The 15,517-nt window shown below is 45.4% G+C and overlaps 1 protein-coding gene and 1 pseudogene across 7 annotated transcripts in view; both read left to right on the top strand.

The window, feature by feature from the left end:
* Window positions 1-15,517, top strand: part of ppfia4 (PTPRF interacting protein alpha 4) — a 791,036-nt gene that overhangs the window by 349,605 nt on the left and 425,914 nt on the right. The window lies entirely within an intron of this gene.
* LOC140394575 (5S ribosomal RNA) lies at window positions 11,474-11,591 on the top strand (annotated as a pseudogene).

Below are 15,517 nucleotides of genomic sequence, written 5' to 3'. Positions count from 1 at the left end.
TTTTAAAAACTGTTCCAGTAAAAAGCCCATTGGTTGTGGCTAACTGCCTTGGTAACTTTAAATATACAGTTGTTTTCCAGAAGGAGTTTGAATCTGCTGGTTGGAACTGGATCAGAATCTCTGACAGGATCAGTCCCATTCAAGTGAGAATATAGTGTGCTGGACCACTCCCTTGAAAAGGGGATTTTGTTTCGTTGGATTTTGTTATTGAATTGGATCAGCTAAGGGGGAATTCATTAAGTGTTCTATACATAGATTACTGCAGCTGTTGTGTTGTCTTTACATTTATAATTGATAAAAAAATTCTTTCTGTTTATTTTTCTATATATATGTTAACTACATTTTTAGAATAAACCTTGTTTTGAGTAAAGCTCCTAGGAAGTCTGATGAATCACACCTGAAGTGAAGGCTTTTGTGCTCACCCTAGCCAAATTCAACACAAAGGTTATAGGTCAGGTGAACTTCATAATACACTTTGGTGTTTCTAAGCCCTGGCCCATAACATTTCAGAGTTTAACATGTCGGGGTATAATTCAGCTGGCACTGGCTCAGACATTTGCTGAAATTACATATATTATGTGTTTATTTTCATGATCGCATTGTGAAACAGATTGCCAGGACAGTTTTCAGGTTGGAAATAAGACAGAACATCAAGCAAACAGTTGGCATTTTGTTGTTTTGAAGGAAATACCTTCTTTCTGGTCTCTTTTTCCCAATCACACATGTCATGCTGTATTTAGTTATCACTGACCGTAATTGTGAGAAACAGAATATAAATATCCTAACTCCCTAGTGTCCCAGCTATCCCCATTTATAGGTGTATGAGTACCCATCACCTATTTAGCCATGCAATTGCCATTATACCGTAACACTCTAACTGCCGTTAAGCTGTAACAATTTAATTAATAAGACATTGCCAACTCACTGGGGTTGTCTTAACTCTTCTAAATGACAGGACTATAAATCTAATGCAGTGTCAAGGTAGATTGACAAGTGCTCGGAGGATCTACGGGATATGTAATTTATCTATCAAATCTTAATTTAAATGCTTAGAGGACTCTTGTTCCCACACCAAACATACCAAGTTGAGCGTATGCATGTATCTAGTCAGGGTTTTGCCTGTTGGAGCCTGAGCTTCATTTACCAGTCTTGGGTCAGTTTTTCACAGCAACTTCATGGCAGTGTTAATGTAAGCCTCCATATGATACCAATAAAGATTATTATTATTAGATGAAATGTAAATAAATTGAGTTATCAATGAGCTGTCCATTGTGCTGAATGAATCGTAGAGTTTTACAGCACAGAAAGTGGCCCATCATGTCTGAACCGACCATCAAGCAGCAATCCATTCTAATCTCATTTACCAGCATTTGGCCCGTATCCTTGTATGCTATGACATTTCAAGTAATCATCTAAATGCTTCTTAATTATTGAGGGTTACCGCCTCTACCACCCTTTCAGGCAGTGAATTCCAGATTCCCACCCCACTCTGAGTGAAAAAGTTTTTCCTCAAATCCCCTCAAAATGTCCTGCCCCTTGCCTTAAAACTATGCCTTACAGTTATTGACCCCACTGCGAAGGGGAAAAATTCCTTATTATCTACCCTATCAAGGCCCTCATAATTTTGTATATGTCTATCATGTCCCCCCTCCGCCGCCTTTGCTCGAAGGCAAACAACCCCAGCCTAGCCAGCCTCTTTTCATAGCTGAACCACTCCAGCCCAGGCAACATCCCGGTGAATCTCCTCTGCACACACTCTAATGCAATCACATCCTCCCTGTAATTTTATGACCAGAACTGCACGCCATACTCCAGTTGTGGCTTAATCGGCATTTTATACAGCTCCATCATTAGCTCCCTGCCTTAAACACCTTATCTATTTGTGCTGCTGTCTTCAGTGACCTATGGACATGTACCCTAAGGTCCCTTTGGCCCACTGTATCTTCTCGGGTCCGACCATTCATTGTGTATTCCTTTGTCCTGTTAATCCTCCCAAAATGCATGCCCTCACACATTTAAGGGTTAAATTCCATTTGCCACTGTTCTGCCCATTTGACCAGCCTGTCTATATCAGCGTTTTAAAAACTTTTTTCCCCGGGACCCACATTTGCTAATTGGCTGACCTTCAGGAACCACGTCAGCCGACCTTTGTGACCCATGTTGGCCGACCTTCGCGACACACGCCACATTCACTTGCCTTTAATGCGAAAGGGGAGCCTGCTTGGTCCTCACGATCTCACTTGAATCGGGTTCAAAGGAGGAGAGGGCAATGCGCATATCTGGTGCAGACTTCAGCCAGTTCCTTTGTGCCGTCTTCATCTTTGTGAAAATGGAATATCCAACCTTGCACATGTAGGTCGTCATGAAGGGCAACAGCAATGAAATGCATGTTTTACTCAGCACTCGATACTCCTGAATTCTAACAAGCCCATGGGCTTTCGGTGTATTTTTAATGTGATATCACAGGTCAGGTATAGCAGTGTAGTCTTTTCATTTGGAGTCAGCAGTAAGTTAATAACTGATTCTGGGGTCTCAACCTCAAAAGCAATTTGTCACCCAACACTTCTCTTTCAAAATCTGAAACTTGTTCTCCCATTTGCCCTACATATGACACCACATGGGATTTGCATCCTTATTTCCTTGGGAACAATTGACAAAACCATGCCTCAAAAAATGTTCTTTGTACTGCTTTGTTTCCGAGTCAAGTTTCTTCTTTGTCGATGTTAACCAGCGGCCCTGGAGCTCTTGACAGAGCTAACATTAGATGTTCTCTGTCCTGCCCTGGACTGACCTGAGTAGCGCGCTCCAGATTCTGTTGTGAGATCCTGTCCAGCAGGTACGCTGCCTATTTGTGTCTCTGGCCTTCTCTTTCTTGTAACAAAATGATCCATTGTTACAGTCCTCTTAAACTTGCTTGCCAGCAGCTAGAAAATGGAAACTACTCTCCGCGGTGATTTGGCGCCAAAAGCATGTACATGCTAGGTGCTTGATGTCAAATGTGCAATAGGGCGCGTGACCTGCACACTTTAGCCGCTTCTGGCTGGGTGACTGCACACAACCTCATTTCTTTGAATTTACCACACCACCAATTTTCGTGTCATGTGCGAACTTACTGATCATACCTCATACTTTCACGTCAAAATCATTACTGTACACTATAAACAGCAATGGTCCCTGCTGCACACTACTGTACAGAGTCCTCCAGTCACAAAAGCAACCTTCTACCGTCACCCTCTGCCATCCGCCACTATCATTTTGCTTGGTTAGCTAACTGGCTTATTGCAGTTGGCATCTACTGACCAAGTGGAAAATGTCTCCTGTCCAGAAGAACGACAAATCCAAACCAGCCAACCATAGGTCTGTTCTCAATCATCAGCACGGTAATGGAAAGAGCCACCAACAATGGTATTTATTAGCATTTACTCACCAGTAACCTGCTCAAAGATGAACAATTTGAGTTTCGCCAAGACTACTCTGTTCCAGACCTCATATCTTTGGCCCAAACAAAGGCAGAAATGCAGAATTTCAGAGGTAATATGAGAATGACCAATGTAGACATCATGGCAGTCATCAAGGAGCCTGAGCTAAATTGAATTCAATGGGAATTGGGAAGAAACCCTCCACTGGGTTGGAATCATATCTAGCACAAAGAAATATGGTTGTGATGGTTGGAGGCCAATGATCTCAGCCCTGGACATCACTGCAGGGGTTCCTCAGGATACTGTGCTAGGTCCAACTTTTTCCATTGCTACACCAGTGACCACTCCATCATAAGGTCAGAGGTGAGGTTGTTCAAGGGCGGCAGGGTGGTGCAGTGGTTAGTACTGCTGCCTCACGGCACCGAGGACCCGGGTTTGATCCCGGCCCCCAGGTCACTGTCCGTGTGGAGTTTGCACATTCTCCCCGTGTCTGCGTGGGTCTCACCCCAACAACCCAAAGATGAGCAGGGTAGGTGGATTGGCCATGCTAAATTGCCCTTGGAAATTTTTTTAAAAGTGAGATTGTTCCTTGATGATCGCACCATATTCAGTGGCAGCTTCTCTGATGATGAATCAATCTGTGCTAGCATGCAGCAAGATCTGTCCAACATTTAGCTTGAGTTGTTAAGTAGTAGGTAACATTTGCATCACACAGATGCCCAGCAATGACCATCTCCAACAAGAGAGAGGAGTTGAACACGTGGCTACAGGGATGGTGCAGGAGGGAGGGTTTCAGATTTCTGGGTAATTGGGGCTCATACTGGGGTCAGTGGGACCTCTACAAACGGGATGGTTTACACCTGGACCAGAGGGGTACCAATATCCTGGGGGGGAAATTTGCTAATGCTCTTCGGGAGGGTTTAAACTAGTTCAGCAGGGGCTTGGGAACCTGAATTGTAGCTCCAGTATACAGGAGGTTGAGAGTAGTGAGGTCATGAGTAAGGTTTCAAAGTTGCAGGGGTGTGCAGGCAGGAAGGTGGTTTAAAGTGTGTCTTCAATGCCAGGAGCATCCTGAATAAGGTGGGTGAACTTGCGGCATGGGTTGGTACCTGGGACTTCGATGTTGTGGCCATTTCGGAGACATGGATAGAGCAGGGACAGGAATGGTTGTTGCAGGTGCCGGGGTTTAGATATTTCAGTAAGATCAGGGAAGATGGTAAAAGAGGGGGAGGGGTGGCATTGTTAGTCAAGGACAGTATTACGGTGGCAGAAAGGACGTTTGATGAGGACTCGTCTATTGAGGTAGTATAGGCTGAGGTTAGAAACAGGAAAGGAGAGGTCACCCTGTTAGGGGTTTTCTGTAGGCCTCCGAAAAGTTCCAGAGATGGAGAGGAAAGGATTGCGAAGATGATTCTGGATAGGAGCGAAAGCAACAGGATAGTTATGGGGGACTTTAACTTTCCAAATATTGACTGGAAACGCTATAGTTCGAGTACTTTAGATGGGTTCGTTTTTGTCCAATGTGTGCAGGAGGGTTTCCTGACACAGTATGTAGATAGGCCAATGAGAGGCGAGGCCGTATTGGATTTGGTACTGGATACTGAACCAGGACAGGTGTTAGATTTGGAGGTAGGTGAGCACTTTCGTGATAATGACCACAATTCGATTACGTTTACTTTAGTGATGGAAAGGGATAGGTATATACCGCAGGGCAAGAGTTATATCTGGGGGGAAAGGCAATTATGATGCGATGAGGCAAGACTTAGGATGCATCGGATGGAGAGGAAAACTGCAGGGGATGGGCACAATGGAAATGTGGAGCTTGTTCAAGGAACAGCTACTGCGTGTCCTTAATAAATATGTACCTGTCAGGCAGGGAGGAAGTGGTCGAGCAAGGGAACCGTGGTTTACTAAGTCAGTTGAAACACTTGTCAAGAGGAAGAAGAAGGCTTATCTAAAGATGAGGCATGAAGTTTCAGTTAGGGCGCTCGAGAGTTACAAGTTCGGTTGGAATGACCTAAAGAGAGAGCTAAGAAGAGCCAGGAGGGGACATGAGAAGTCTTTGGCAGGTAGGATCAAGGATAACCCTAAAGCTTTCTATAGATATGGCACGAATAAAAGAATGACTAGGGTAAGAGTAGGGCCAGTCAAGGACAGTAGTGGGAAGTTGTGCTTGGAGTCCGAGGAGATAGGAGAGGTGCTAAATGAATATTTTCCGTCAGTATTCACACAGGAAAAAGACAATGTTGTCGAGGAGAATACTGAGATTCAGATTACTAGACTAGAAGGGCTTGAGGTTCATAAGGAGGAGGTGTTAACAATTCTGGAAAATGTGAAAATAGATAAGTCCCCTGGGCCAGATGGGCTTTAATCCTAGAATTCTCTGGGAAGCTAGGGAGGAGATTGCTGAGCCTTTGGTTTTGATCTTTAAGTCATCTTTGTCTATCGGAATACTGCCAGAAGACTGGAGGATAGCAAATGTTGTCCCCTTGTTCAAGAAGGGGAGTAGAGACAACCCTGGTAACTATAGACCAGTGAGCCTTACTTCTGTTGTGGGGAAAATCTTGGAAAGGTTTATAAGAGATGGGATGTATAATCATCTGTAAAGGAATAATTTGATCAGACATAGTCAACACGGTTTTGTGAAGTGTAGGTCGTGCCTCACAAACCTTATTGAGTTCTTTGAGAAGGTGACCAAACAGGTGGATGAGGATAAAGGAGTTGATGTGGTGTATATGGATTTCAGTAAAGCGTTTGATAAGGTTCCCCACGGTAGGCTACTGCAGAAAATACGGAAGCATGGGATTCAGGGCGACTTCGCAGTTTGGATCAGAAATTGGCTAGCTGGAAGAAAACAAAGTGTGGTGGTTGATGGGAAATGTTCAGCCTGGAGTCCAGTTACTAGTGGTGTACAACAAGGATCTGTTTTGGGGCCACTGCTGTTTGTCATTTTTATAAATGACCTGGAGGAGGGCGTAGAAGGATGGGTGAGTAAATTTGCAGATGACACTAAAGTCAGTGGAGTTGTGGGCAGTGCGGAAGGATGTTACAAGTTACAGAGGGACATAGATAAGCTGCTGGGCTGAGAGGTGGCAAATGGAGTTTAATGCAGAAAAGTGTGAGGTGATTCATTTTGGAAGGAATAACAGGAAGACAGAGTACTGGGCTAATGGTAAGATTCTTGGCAGTGTGGATGAGCAGAGAGATCTCGGTGTCCATGTACATAGATCTCTGAAAGTTGCCACTCAGGTTGAGAGGGTTGTTAAGAAGGCGTACGGTGTGTTGGATTTTATTGGTAGAGGAATTGAGTTTCGGAGCCATGAGGTCATGTTGCAGCTGTACAAAACTCTGGTGCGGCCGCATTTGGAGTATTGCGTGCAATTCTGGTCGCCGCATTATAGGAAGGATGTGGAAGCATTGGAAAAGGTGCAGAGGAGATTTACCAGAATGTTGCCTGGTATGGATGGATGGAAGATCTTATGAGGAAAGGCTGAGGGACCTGAGGCTGTTTTCGTTAGAGAGAAGAAGGTTAAGAGGTGACTTAATTGAGGCATCCAGGGTGATCAGAGGATTGGATAGGGTGGACAGTGAGAGCCTTTTTCCTCGGATGGTGATGTCTAGCACGAGGGGACATAGCTTTAAATTGAGTGGAGATAGATATAGGACAGATGTCAGAGGTAGGTTCTTTACTCAGAGAGTAGTAAGGGCGTGGAATGCCCTGCCTGCAACAGTAGTGGACTCGCCAACACTAAGGGCACTCAAATGGTCATTGGTTAGACATATGGACGATAAGGGAATAGTGTAGATGGGCTTTAGAGTGGTTTCACAGGTCGGCGCAACATCGCGAGCTGAAGGGCCTGTACTGCGCTGTAATGTTCTATGTTCTAACCACTTACACCAACAGATCGGAGTGTAAATGTCTCCCCTGTCAACAGTGTTCAGCGTGCCACCATTAACCAGAAATTTAACTGAACCAGCCACACACATACTGTGGCTACAAGAGCAGGACTGAGGCTGGGGGTTCTACAGCAAGTCATCTCTTGACTCCCCATAGCCTTTCCAGCACTAAGTTAAAAATGTGATGGAATACTCTTGATGTGTCTAGATAAGAGAAGCTACAACAACACTCCACAAGCTTGACACCACGCATGACCACTGCTTGATTGACCCTCCATCCAGCACCAAAACATTATGGTTGCAGCATGTCCCATTTACACAATGCGCTGTGTAAGGGTCCTTCCTATTTCCTCCCTGTTTATTCCCTTATTTCTCCTTCCTTTTATTTTTGCTAAGCCATTTCTGATCCTTGGATGATTATTTGGCATGTCTTTTTGAGGCAAGAAGCCTGTATCTTTAATTCAAGCAGGAAGAATCCAGAAGGCTGTACTCGTTTAAACAGAAGCTGCAGACTGCCCAGCATCAGTGATGGAAAGATGGGTCAGGACTCAACTTGATTGATTGGCTGGTGGCCAATGGATTGGACTTAAAAGGCTGTGCTCTGCCTGATAACGGGGTGATTGGTTTCTATTACAGTGGGGTGTTTATCAAATTCCCATGTTTTTGAGTTTGTTTTCAGTTTTGATTCTGGCAGCACAGTGAAGGGTTCTAGCTAACTCTCTCCAGAAAGCTCCAGCTAACTCTGTTCAGAAGAGTTTTGAGGGCCAACTCTTTCTCAAGAAAGCCTCTAGGTGCTGTTTTCCTGGAACTACAGAGGCCTAAAGACAAACCATGAACTGAGAGCAAAGTTTGAAGTGAAAACAGTGCCTCTCGAGGAAAAGCTGTGAATAATGCATTTTTAACTATTGACTACCTGAATTAATGAATCTGCAAAGAAGATAATTACAGGATGCAAACCAAAGACTAAACTGTCATCTTACTGCAAAGAAAAGTATTCTAAAGACCATCATCTAAAACAAAGACTCTTTCTTTCCTCCGCTTATGCTTTTTTTTTTTTTAACCCCTTTCCATCCCTCTGTGTTTGTCTTGTGTGTGTAGAGCATGCGGGCAAGTTAAAGTGGGTATTGGGTATTAGCTTGTCATTCACCAGTTGTATTCACTGCGTATTTCATGATGGGTCTTGTTCTAAATAAACAGTAAAGGTGTAAACATTTACAAACCTGGTGACTTATTATTGGGCAGCCAAGGGCCAAAGACTTTGTCTATTTTTATAAGAATTATTGATTCATTCACTTTTGTGTTGACTCCAGGGCATGTGGGGCTGGAATTGACCACGCATTCGCCCAAGATGTTGGAACAACTGTAGTTCTGAGAAATTCATGTTTTAGTGATAAGCTGAAGGAAATTTGTATTCGTAGAAAAATGGCTTAGGGAGATTAATGGGATTGAAGGCAGATACATCTCCAGGGCCCAATCATCTTCAAACTAGAGCACTTAAGGAAATAGCCCTAGAAGTAGTACATCCATTGGTGGTCATTTTCCAAAATTCCTTGGACTCTGGAATGGTTGCTACAGATTGGAGGGTAGCAATATAAGCCCCCTATTCAAAAAGAGAGATAGAGAGAAAACAGGGAACTATAGATTAGTGAGCCTAACATTGGTAGTAGGGAAGTTGCCAGAGACCATTATCAAGGATAGATTTCATAGCACAACTTTTGGAAAGTAGTGGTAACAGTGCTAACTACTGTGCCACCCCCATATCTGTGCATCTGTAGAATTCACTAACACAAAAGGTAGTTGAAGTGAAAACAAACATTGTGTAATTTCAAAAAGAATTAGATATAGCTCTTGGGCCTCAAGGGATATTGGGGGGGGGGGGGGGGGGAGTGGAATGCGGGATCAGGGTATTAAACTGGATGATCAGCCATAATAATGAATGGCTCAGCAGGCTCGAAGGGCTGAATGGCCTCCTCCTGCTTCCCAAATCCAAAAATCCACAACCGTTACCACCTAAAAAGGACAAAGACATCCGGAACATCTAAACAACACCATCTTCAAGTTCCCCTCCAAATCACTTCCCATTCTGACTTGGAAAAATATCGCCGTTTCTTCATTGTGGCTGAGCCAAAGATTCCATAACAGCACTTTGGGAAGGCCCACAGCATAGGACCGCAGTGATGCAATTGGGATGGGCAATAAATGTTGGCCTCCCCATCTTTTGAATAAAGAGAAATTGCATGTGCTTACCCTTAATAACAGAATCTGGCTTCCTCAATCAGACTTTTTAAAGTATGTAAGTGAAAGGGATTGATCATTGGTAGAACAAGCTTCATTTTTATGGTAAAGGATCCGTTGTTTTATTCAGCCTGATCAGTTAAGTACGGTAAATAACAATCCTTATTATCACAAGTAGGCTTACATTAACACTGCAATTAAGTTACTGTGAAAAGGCACTTCAAGTTGTAAATAAACTTTATTCAGCAATGACTATCCAATATAAAACTATTCCCACCTGTGTATAATGAAACATGAGCTGTTTGCGTGTCAAGGAATTTAAGACCTTTAGATATTAAGGAACATGTAGGAAGAGAAGCTGTGTCGTTCATGATGTTTCATTTATCATAGTTATTTTTGCAATTAACAATTTTTTGTGCACAGTTGACTGATTGGACAGCTCCCATAAGAGTTCACTTTCCACCTACTTATGGAGTTATTAGATAAGCATGAGTGTATCAAATTAAACTCATTAGCCAAACTGGTTAGTTCTAGATATTTTCTGTGCAGCAGCAGCCTCTGCCATCCAGCTGTAATTAGTGGAGTTGCTTTAACAGAAATGAAATACAGGTGGTATCTTCTTAATGACCTAAAACACCAAGTATTCGACGTGGTTTTTCAGAGTGACTTTTACTTGGCTGTTCAGCTAATTAATCCTCTTTTAAAAAGTGTTGCATGATTTTATTCAGCAAATTGCATGGTGAGCACAGCTTCCTGAACAATGATACTCAATCGGTGCCGAGACTCTTGGGCAGACCCCAATGATGACTTGCTTCCACTCTGGTTTGATGGGTTCTGAAATGGCTGATGTGCATACTCTGCCACATGCAGGGCAAGTGGTGCTGAAAAGGTCGGGTAGATGAGGTGTTTGAAGATTTGTCCACTCTTTCCGATGTATCGACTTCCTCTGCACTTCCCTGATGAAGTGTTTGTATTTGATGCCTTGGCGAATGAAGCTTCTCCATTTCAGTCACAAGCCACCTTCTTGCAATGAATTAGCGGGAATATTTGGTCACTTCGGGAATGCTTTGAGGACATCCCTAAAGCATTTCTACTGTCCTCAGGACAAGGTTATGAGTAGAGCAGTCTGGTGTCAGGCCCATTAGTGACAGTGCTTGGACTGCTAAACTGTTGTGTATCGCTCATAAGCTTGAAAACTTCGTTGTAGCAGCACTAAAATGACGACTTGAATCGATCCCTGCTAGCTTGAGTTCTATGCATGGATTTGGAATTTACTCATAAAGGGAATGTGCACAATGTAAAAATACTATTTTGTAAGAATGAATGGCTTCCTGTGTTCATTTGTGAAAGCATATGGCTTAGCCTGTGAAATTCTCATGGGTGAGAACACTTCTGAGAGGTTGTAATCGTTTTTGTACAAATGTTATTTGTTGATAAGTTCCAAACATTTTGGATTTATGACAGTCACTGTGATGTATAATGTAGCAATCATTTTGGATGGTGCTGTCGGCATGACTTGCCTTAAAATTAATGTTACTTGTGATAAATGTGAATGAATCCTTGGTGATAGAAATGGTTTATTAGTACGAAAATATATTATGTATTATCAGTAACAAAATTACTTGGATCATGAAGATATTTTGACATCTGTATTTTGTTAGAGTGGGCTGAATTAGCTTTAAAATTGACACCAATGATATTGTTGGTCTTAAACTGACTTACCTATTGTCTTCAATGTCTTGTGGAATGGATTGATTAATTTGTATTGCCAAGTTCATAAGTGATTAGCGACTGATTGGTAATGGCTTCAGTTAATTAGCTATTGATGATATGAATTGGACAACGTTGAAATGGCAGTAAAGTGTTTGGTCATTAAATGAGTAAATAACACTAACAATTACCAAGATAAAGCCCCTGCTTGGGCCTACGGCCAAACTAGTCTGAAAATGCCCAGTCTCGTCTGATCTTGGAAGCTAAGCAATCTCGGGCCTGGTTAGTACTTGGATGAGAGACCGCCTGGGATAACAGGTGCAGTAGGCTTAAACTGAGGTTACATTCGCAGCCTGGTGTCCCTGAAGAAGGAGCATGCAGGGTTCACTGGCACCCTTAAGACCTTCCCTGCCTGTTTGTCACCGCAGGGGCTATATTGGCCCTGTTAACCACATTTTGGTTTGATGTTTGAAGTCTCATTTGTGATTCACTTTTTGTTTAAGCACGTTTCCCTTTGAGGGACTGTCCCTTTAATTTGTCCCTCAGTTAATTTGATTTAGCTTACTTGGTTATTTATGTTAATCAAAATAGTTGGACCTACTAACCTGTCACTGATATATGTGCAGAAGCATAAGGCTCTGGATTTTGTATCCCTTGCTGACCCCGAAGATCTTTGCCTGCGACTTCCGCTTGTGACCATGGAGTGATTGGTCACATAAAGGGCTGTTCCTGTTCAGAGTCACAGAAAAGTACCCTTTTTACTCAGATCCAGGTGGAATTTTGATGAAAAGGCGTGAGTGAATGTTAGAGGAGTAGTTTACCCCTGGAATGGTATGTCTTCTGATCACTGGACCTGGCAGAAAACAGTGAGAGGTTTGGCTGGAAAGTTGAAACAGTCTTGTGCTTCACAGACAGTCTTCCAGCATGCAGGCAGGGGAGGGGCAAGCTGTAAGGCCCCAGATACAGGAACTGATGACTTTTATCAAGGAGGAATTCCATAAATAGAGGAAAAAAATGCATGAGGATCATGCAAAGGCCATTGCAGAAGCTGTGGCACCCCTGAAGAGTACTTTGGAGCAGGTGGAGAGGTGTTTGGAGGTGCAGGGGTCACAGATTCAGGAGATTGAAGGAGTGATCTTGGACCACAGCGATCGTGTGGTGGCTCTGGAGGCGGAGATGGGGCTCCTAGGAGGTCTTTGTAAAACGCTGAGGGCAAAGGTTGAGCAGAAGGAGAATACCTCGAAGACGGAACCTGCGAATAGTGGGCCTGCTTGAAGGAGTGGAAGGTGTGAGTGCCACGAGATCCATCTTGAGGATGCTGGCGGGACTGGTGGCTGTAGGGGTGCTAGATAAGGCACCTGAAGTGGACCGAGTGCATAGGTCTCTGAGGCAAAAGTCTATAGAGCTGCGGAGCTGCCGCGGGCGGTGAGCGTGAGACTCCAAAAATTTGTGGAGAAAGAGAAAATTCTATGGCGGGCCAGGGAGAAACGTAGCTGCGAAGGGAGGGAAATGACGTCCGGATTTAACAGGACATCGGAGCCGAGTAGGCAAAATGGCGGGCAGATTTCAACAAGGCCAAGGCGGCACTGTACCGGCGGCAGATCAGGTTTGGGGTGCTCTACTCAATAGAATTATGGGTGACATTCGGAGGCCGGGATTACTATTTTGAGACCCCAGAAGCGGCCAAAGACTTCATTAAGGAGCTTAAACTGGGGGAGAACTGAGTGGACAATGTTCAACGCTTGGGAACCAGGGTGCTGGCACTATGTAATGATCGGGAGCATGTTTGAAGTGGGTGTAGGGATTGGGGGATTTTCGCCTTTTTTTGGGGGGGGGGGGGGTGGTTTCTGTTCAATGTTGAGATTGTAAGGAGTTGTAGGGGTGAAAAGTTTATGTGGGGATGGATGTTCCTATCCCCCCCCCCCCCCCCCCCCCCCCTCCTGTTTTATGGGACTGTTTGTGTTTAACATCTGTTTGTTTGCTTTTGGAGAAGGCTACCTGGAGTTCGGGAGAAGTCCTTGTTTGGGTGGGGGAGGGTAAGGCCAGCAGGAGGCCTTCTTCTTTGAGCTGAGGGGTGGGGGAGGGGTAGGTCATTAGGATGTGTCTTTGGGCAGGGACAGCTGCGCGACCAGGTTATGCTGGTGAACGGAAGTGAGGTGGTGGTGGGGAGAAAGGGGAAGTGGGGGGGGGGGGGGGGGGGAAGAACGCGAAAAGTGGGGGGGGGGGAGAAGAACGGGAAAAGTGGGGGGGGTGAATTTCTGCGATGCGGCAGGGGGTGAGAGATGACATGGTCAAGGGCGAAGAAAGGGGCCATCTGGGATGGGCTAGGTACAGAGTGGAAATAAAGGGGCAGGAGTTAAGTGGGGAAGATGACGGACGGTAGAGGGGATTGGAGGCGCAGGCCTCCGGTAAGGTTGGTAACGTGAAACATCCGGGGACTGAATGGGCCGATAAGGTTGCGGGTGTTCGCGCACCTCAGGAGCTTGAAAGCGGGGGTTGTCTTTTTGCAGGAGACACACCTCCGTCTGAAGGGCAAGGTTAGGTTAAGGAACGGGTGGGCTGGGCAGGTTTTTCACTCTGGGTTTGATTTGAAATCGAGGGGTGTGGCGATTTTAATGAGCAAAAAAAATGGGATCCGTGAGTGTGAAGGAGGTGAGGGATCCAGGTGGAAGATATGTGATTGTGAGTGGAGTATTGGAAGGGGCACCGGTAGTGTTGGTAAATGTGTATGCCCCAAATTGGGATGATGTGGGTTTTATGAGGGGGTTGCTGGCAGCAATCCCGGATTTGACCACGTACCAGTTGATCATGGGAGGAGATTTTACCTGTGTCCTGGAGCCGAGAGTGGATAGATCGAGCCCCAGGTCGATGGATAGGGTATGAATGGCAAGGGAGCTGGGGGGGTTTATGGAGCGGATGGGTATGGTGGATCCATGGCGCTTTCAGAACCCAGGGGGAAGGGAGTATTCCTTTTCTATAAGGTGTATTCGAGGATTGATTACTTTGTAGTGAGTCGGCAGATTTTGGTTGGGGTGGAGGGGGCAGAGTATGCGGGGATAGTTATCTTGGAGCATGCACCCCACTGGCTGGATATTCGGTTCAGTACGGGATGAGAGCCGAGGCCGGGTGGAGGTTTGACTCGGGGTTGTTGGTGGATGGAGGTTTTTGCCAGAAGGTGCAGTTGGCGATTAGGGATTATGTGGCGTTAAATCAGAATGGGGAGGTGTCTGTGGGCATTTTTTGGGAAGCACTGAAGGTCGGGGGAGAAATTATCTCATTTACGGTTCGTGCGAATAAGGAAAGGAGGGCGGAACATGACCGTCTAGTGAGCGAGATAGTGGAGGTGGCCAGGGAATATTCGAAGGTGCCCACCATGGAGGGATTGGCGAGGAGGAAAAGGTTGTAGGGCAATTTGACAGGCTGACAACGGGGAGGACGGTAGGGCAACTGCATAGGGCAAGAAGGGTGCAATATGAGTATGGAGAGAAGGCGAGCCGCCTGCTGGCGCACCAGCTGTGGAGGCAGGCTGCCTCCAGGGAAATATTGAGATCCGGACTGGGGCTGCGGATGTGGTGTCAGAGCCAGGGAAGATAAATGAGGCATTTAGAGAGTATTACCAGGAACTTTGAGGCAGACCCAGGAGGAGAGGAGGGGGACATGGGGTGGTTTCTGGACGAGCTGGAATTTCCCCAGGTGGAGGAAGCAAAGAGGCAGGCATTGGAGGAGCCCCTGGGGCTGAGGGAGGCGCTGGATAGTATCGGGGTACGATGTCGGGCAAGGCCCCTGTGCCGGATGGGTACCCGGCAGAATTTTATAAGGAATTTGCGGCGGACCTGGCACCACATCTGTTGGGGGCGTTTAATGAAGCACTGGAGAAGTGGGAGTAGCTGCAGACGATGAAACAGGCAGTAATCACACTAATCCCCAAAAAAGGGAAGGATCCGGTGGAATGTGGGTCGTATAGACCCATATCACAATTGAACACGGATGTGAAATTATTGGTTAAGTTGTTGGCGGAGAGGATGGAGCATTGTGTCCCGTGGGTGGTTGCAGAAGACCAAACCGGGTTCGTGAAGGGCAGGCAGCTCGCATAAGATGGCTGTTGAATGTGGTGATGAATCCGTTGAGAGCTCTGGTACTGGAGGTGGTGGTATCCATGGACACTGAGAAAGCATTTGATCGGGTGGGGTGGCGGTACTTGTTCGATGTTTTGGGAAGGTTTGGGTTTGGGCTGAGATTTGTGGCATGGGTGCGGT

This window comes from Scyliorhinus torazame, chromosome 17, assembly GCF_047496885.1.
Source record: "Scyliorhinus torazame isolate Kashiwa2021f chromosome 17, sScyTor2.1, whole genome shotgun sequence".
Taxonomy (NCBI): Eukaryota; Metazoa; Chordata; class Chondrichthyes; order Carcharhiniformes; family Scyliorhinidae; genus Scyliorhinus; species Scyliorhinus torazame.
The sequence above is the reverse complement of the archived record's forward strand: the minus strand, read 5'-3'. Positions and strand labels throughout refer to the sequence as shown.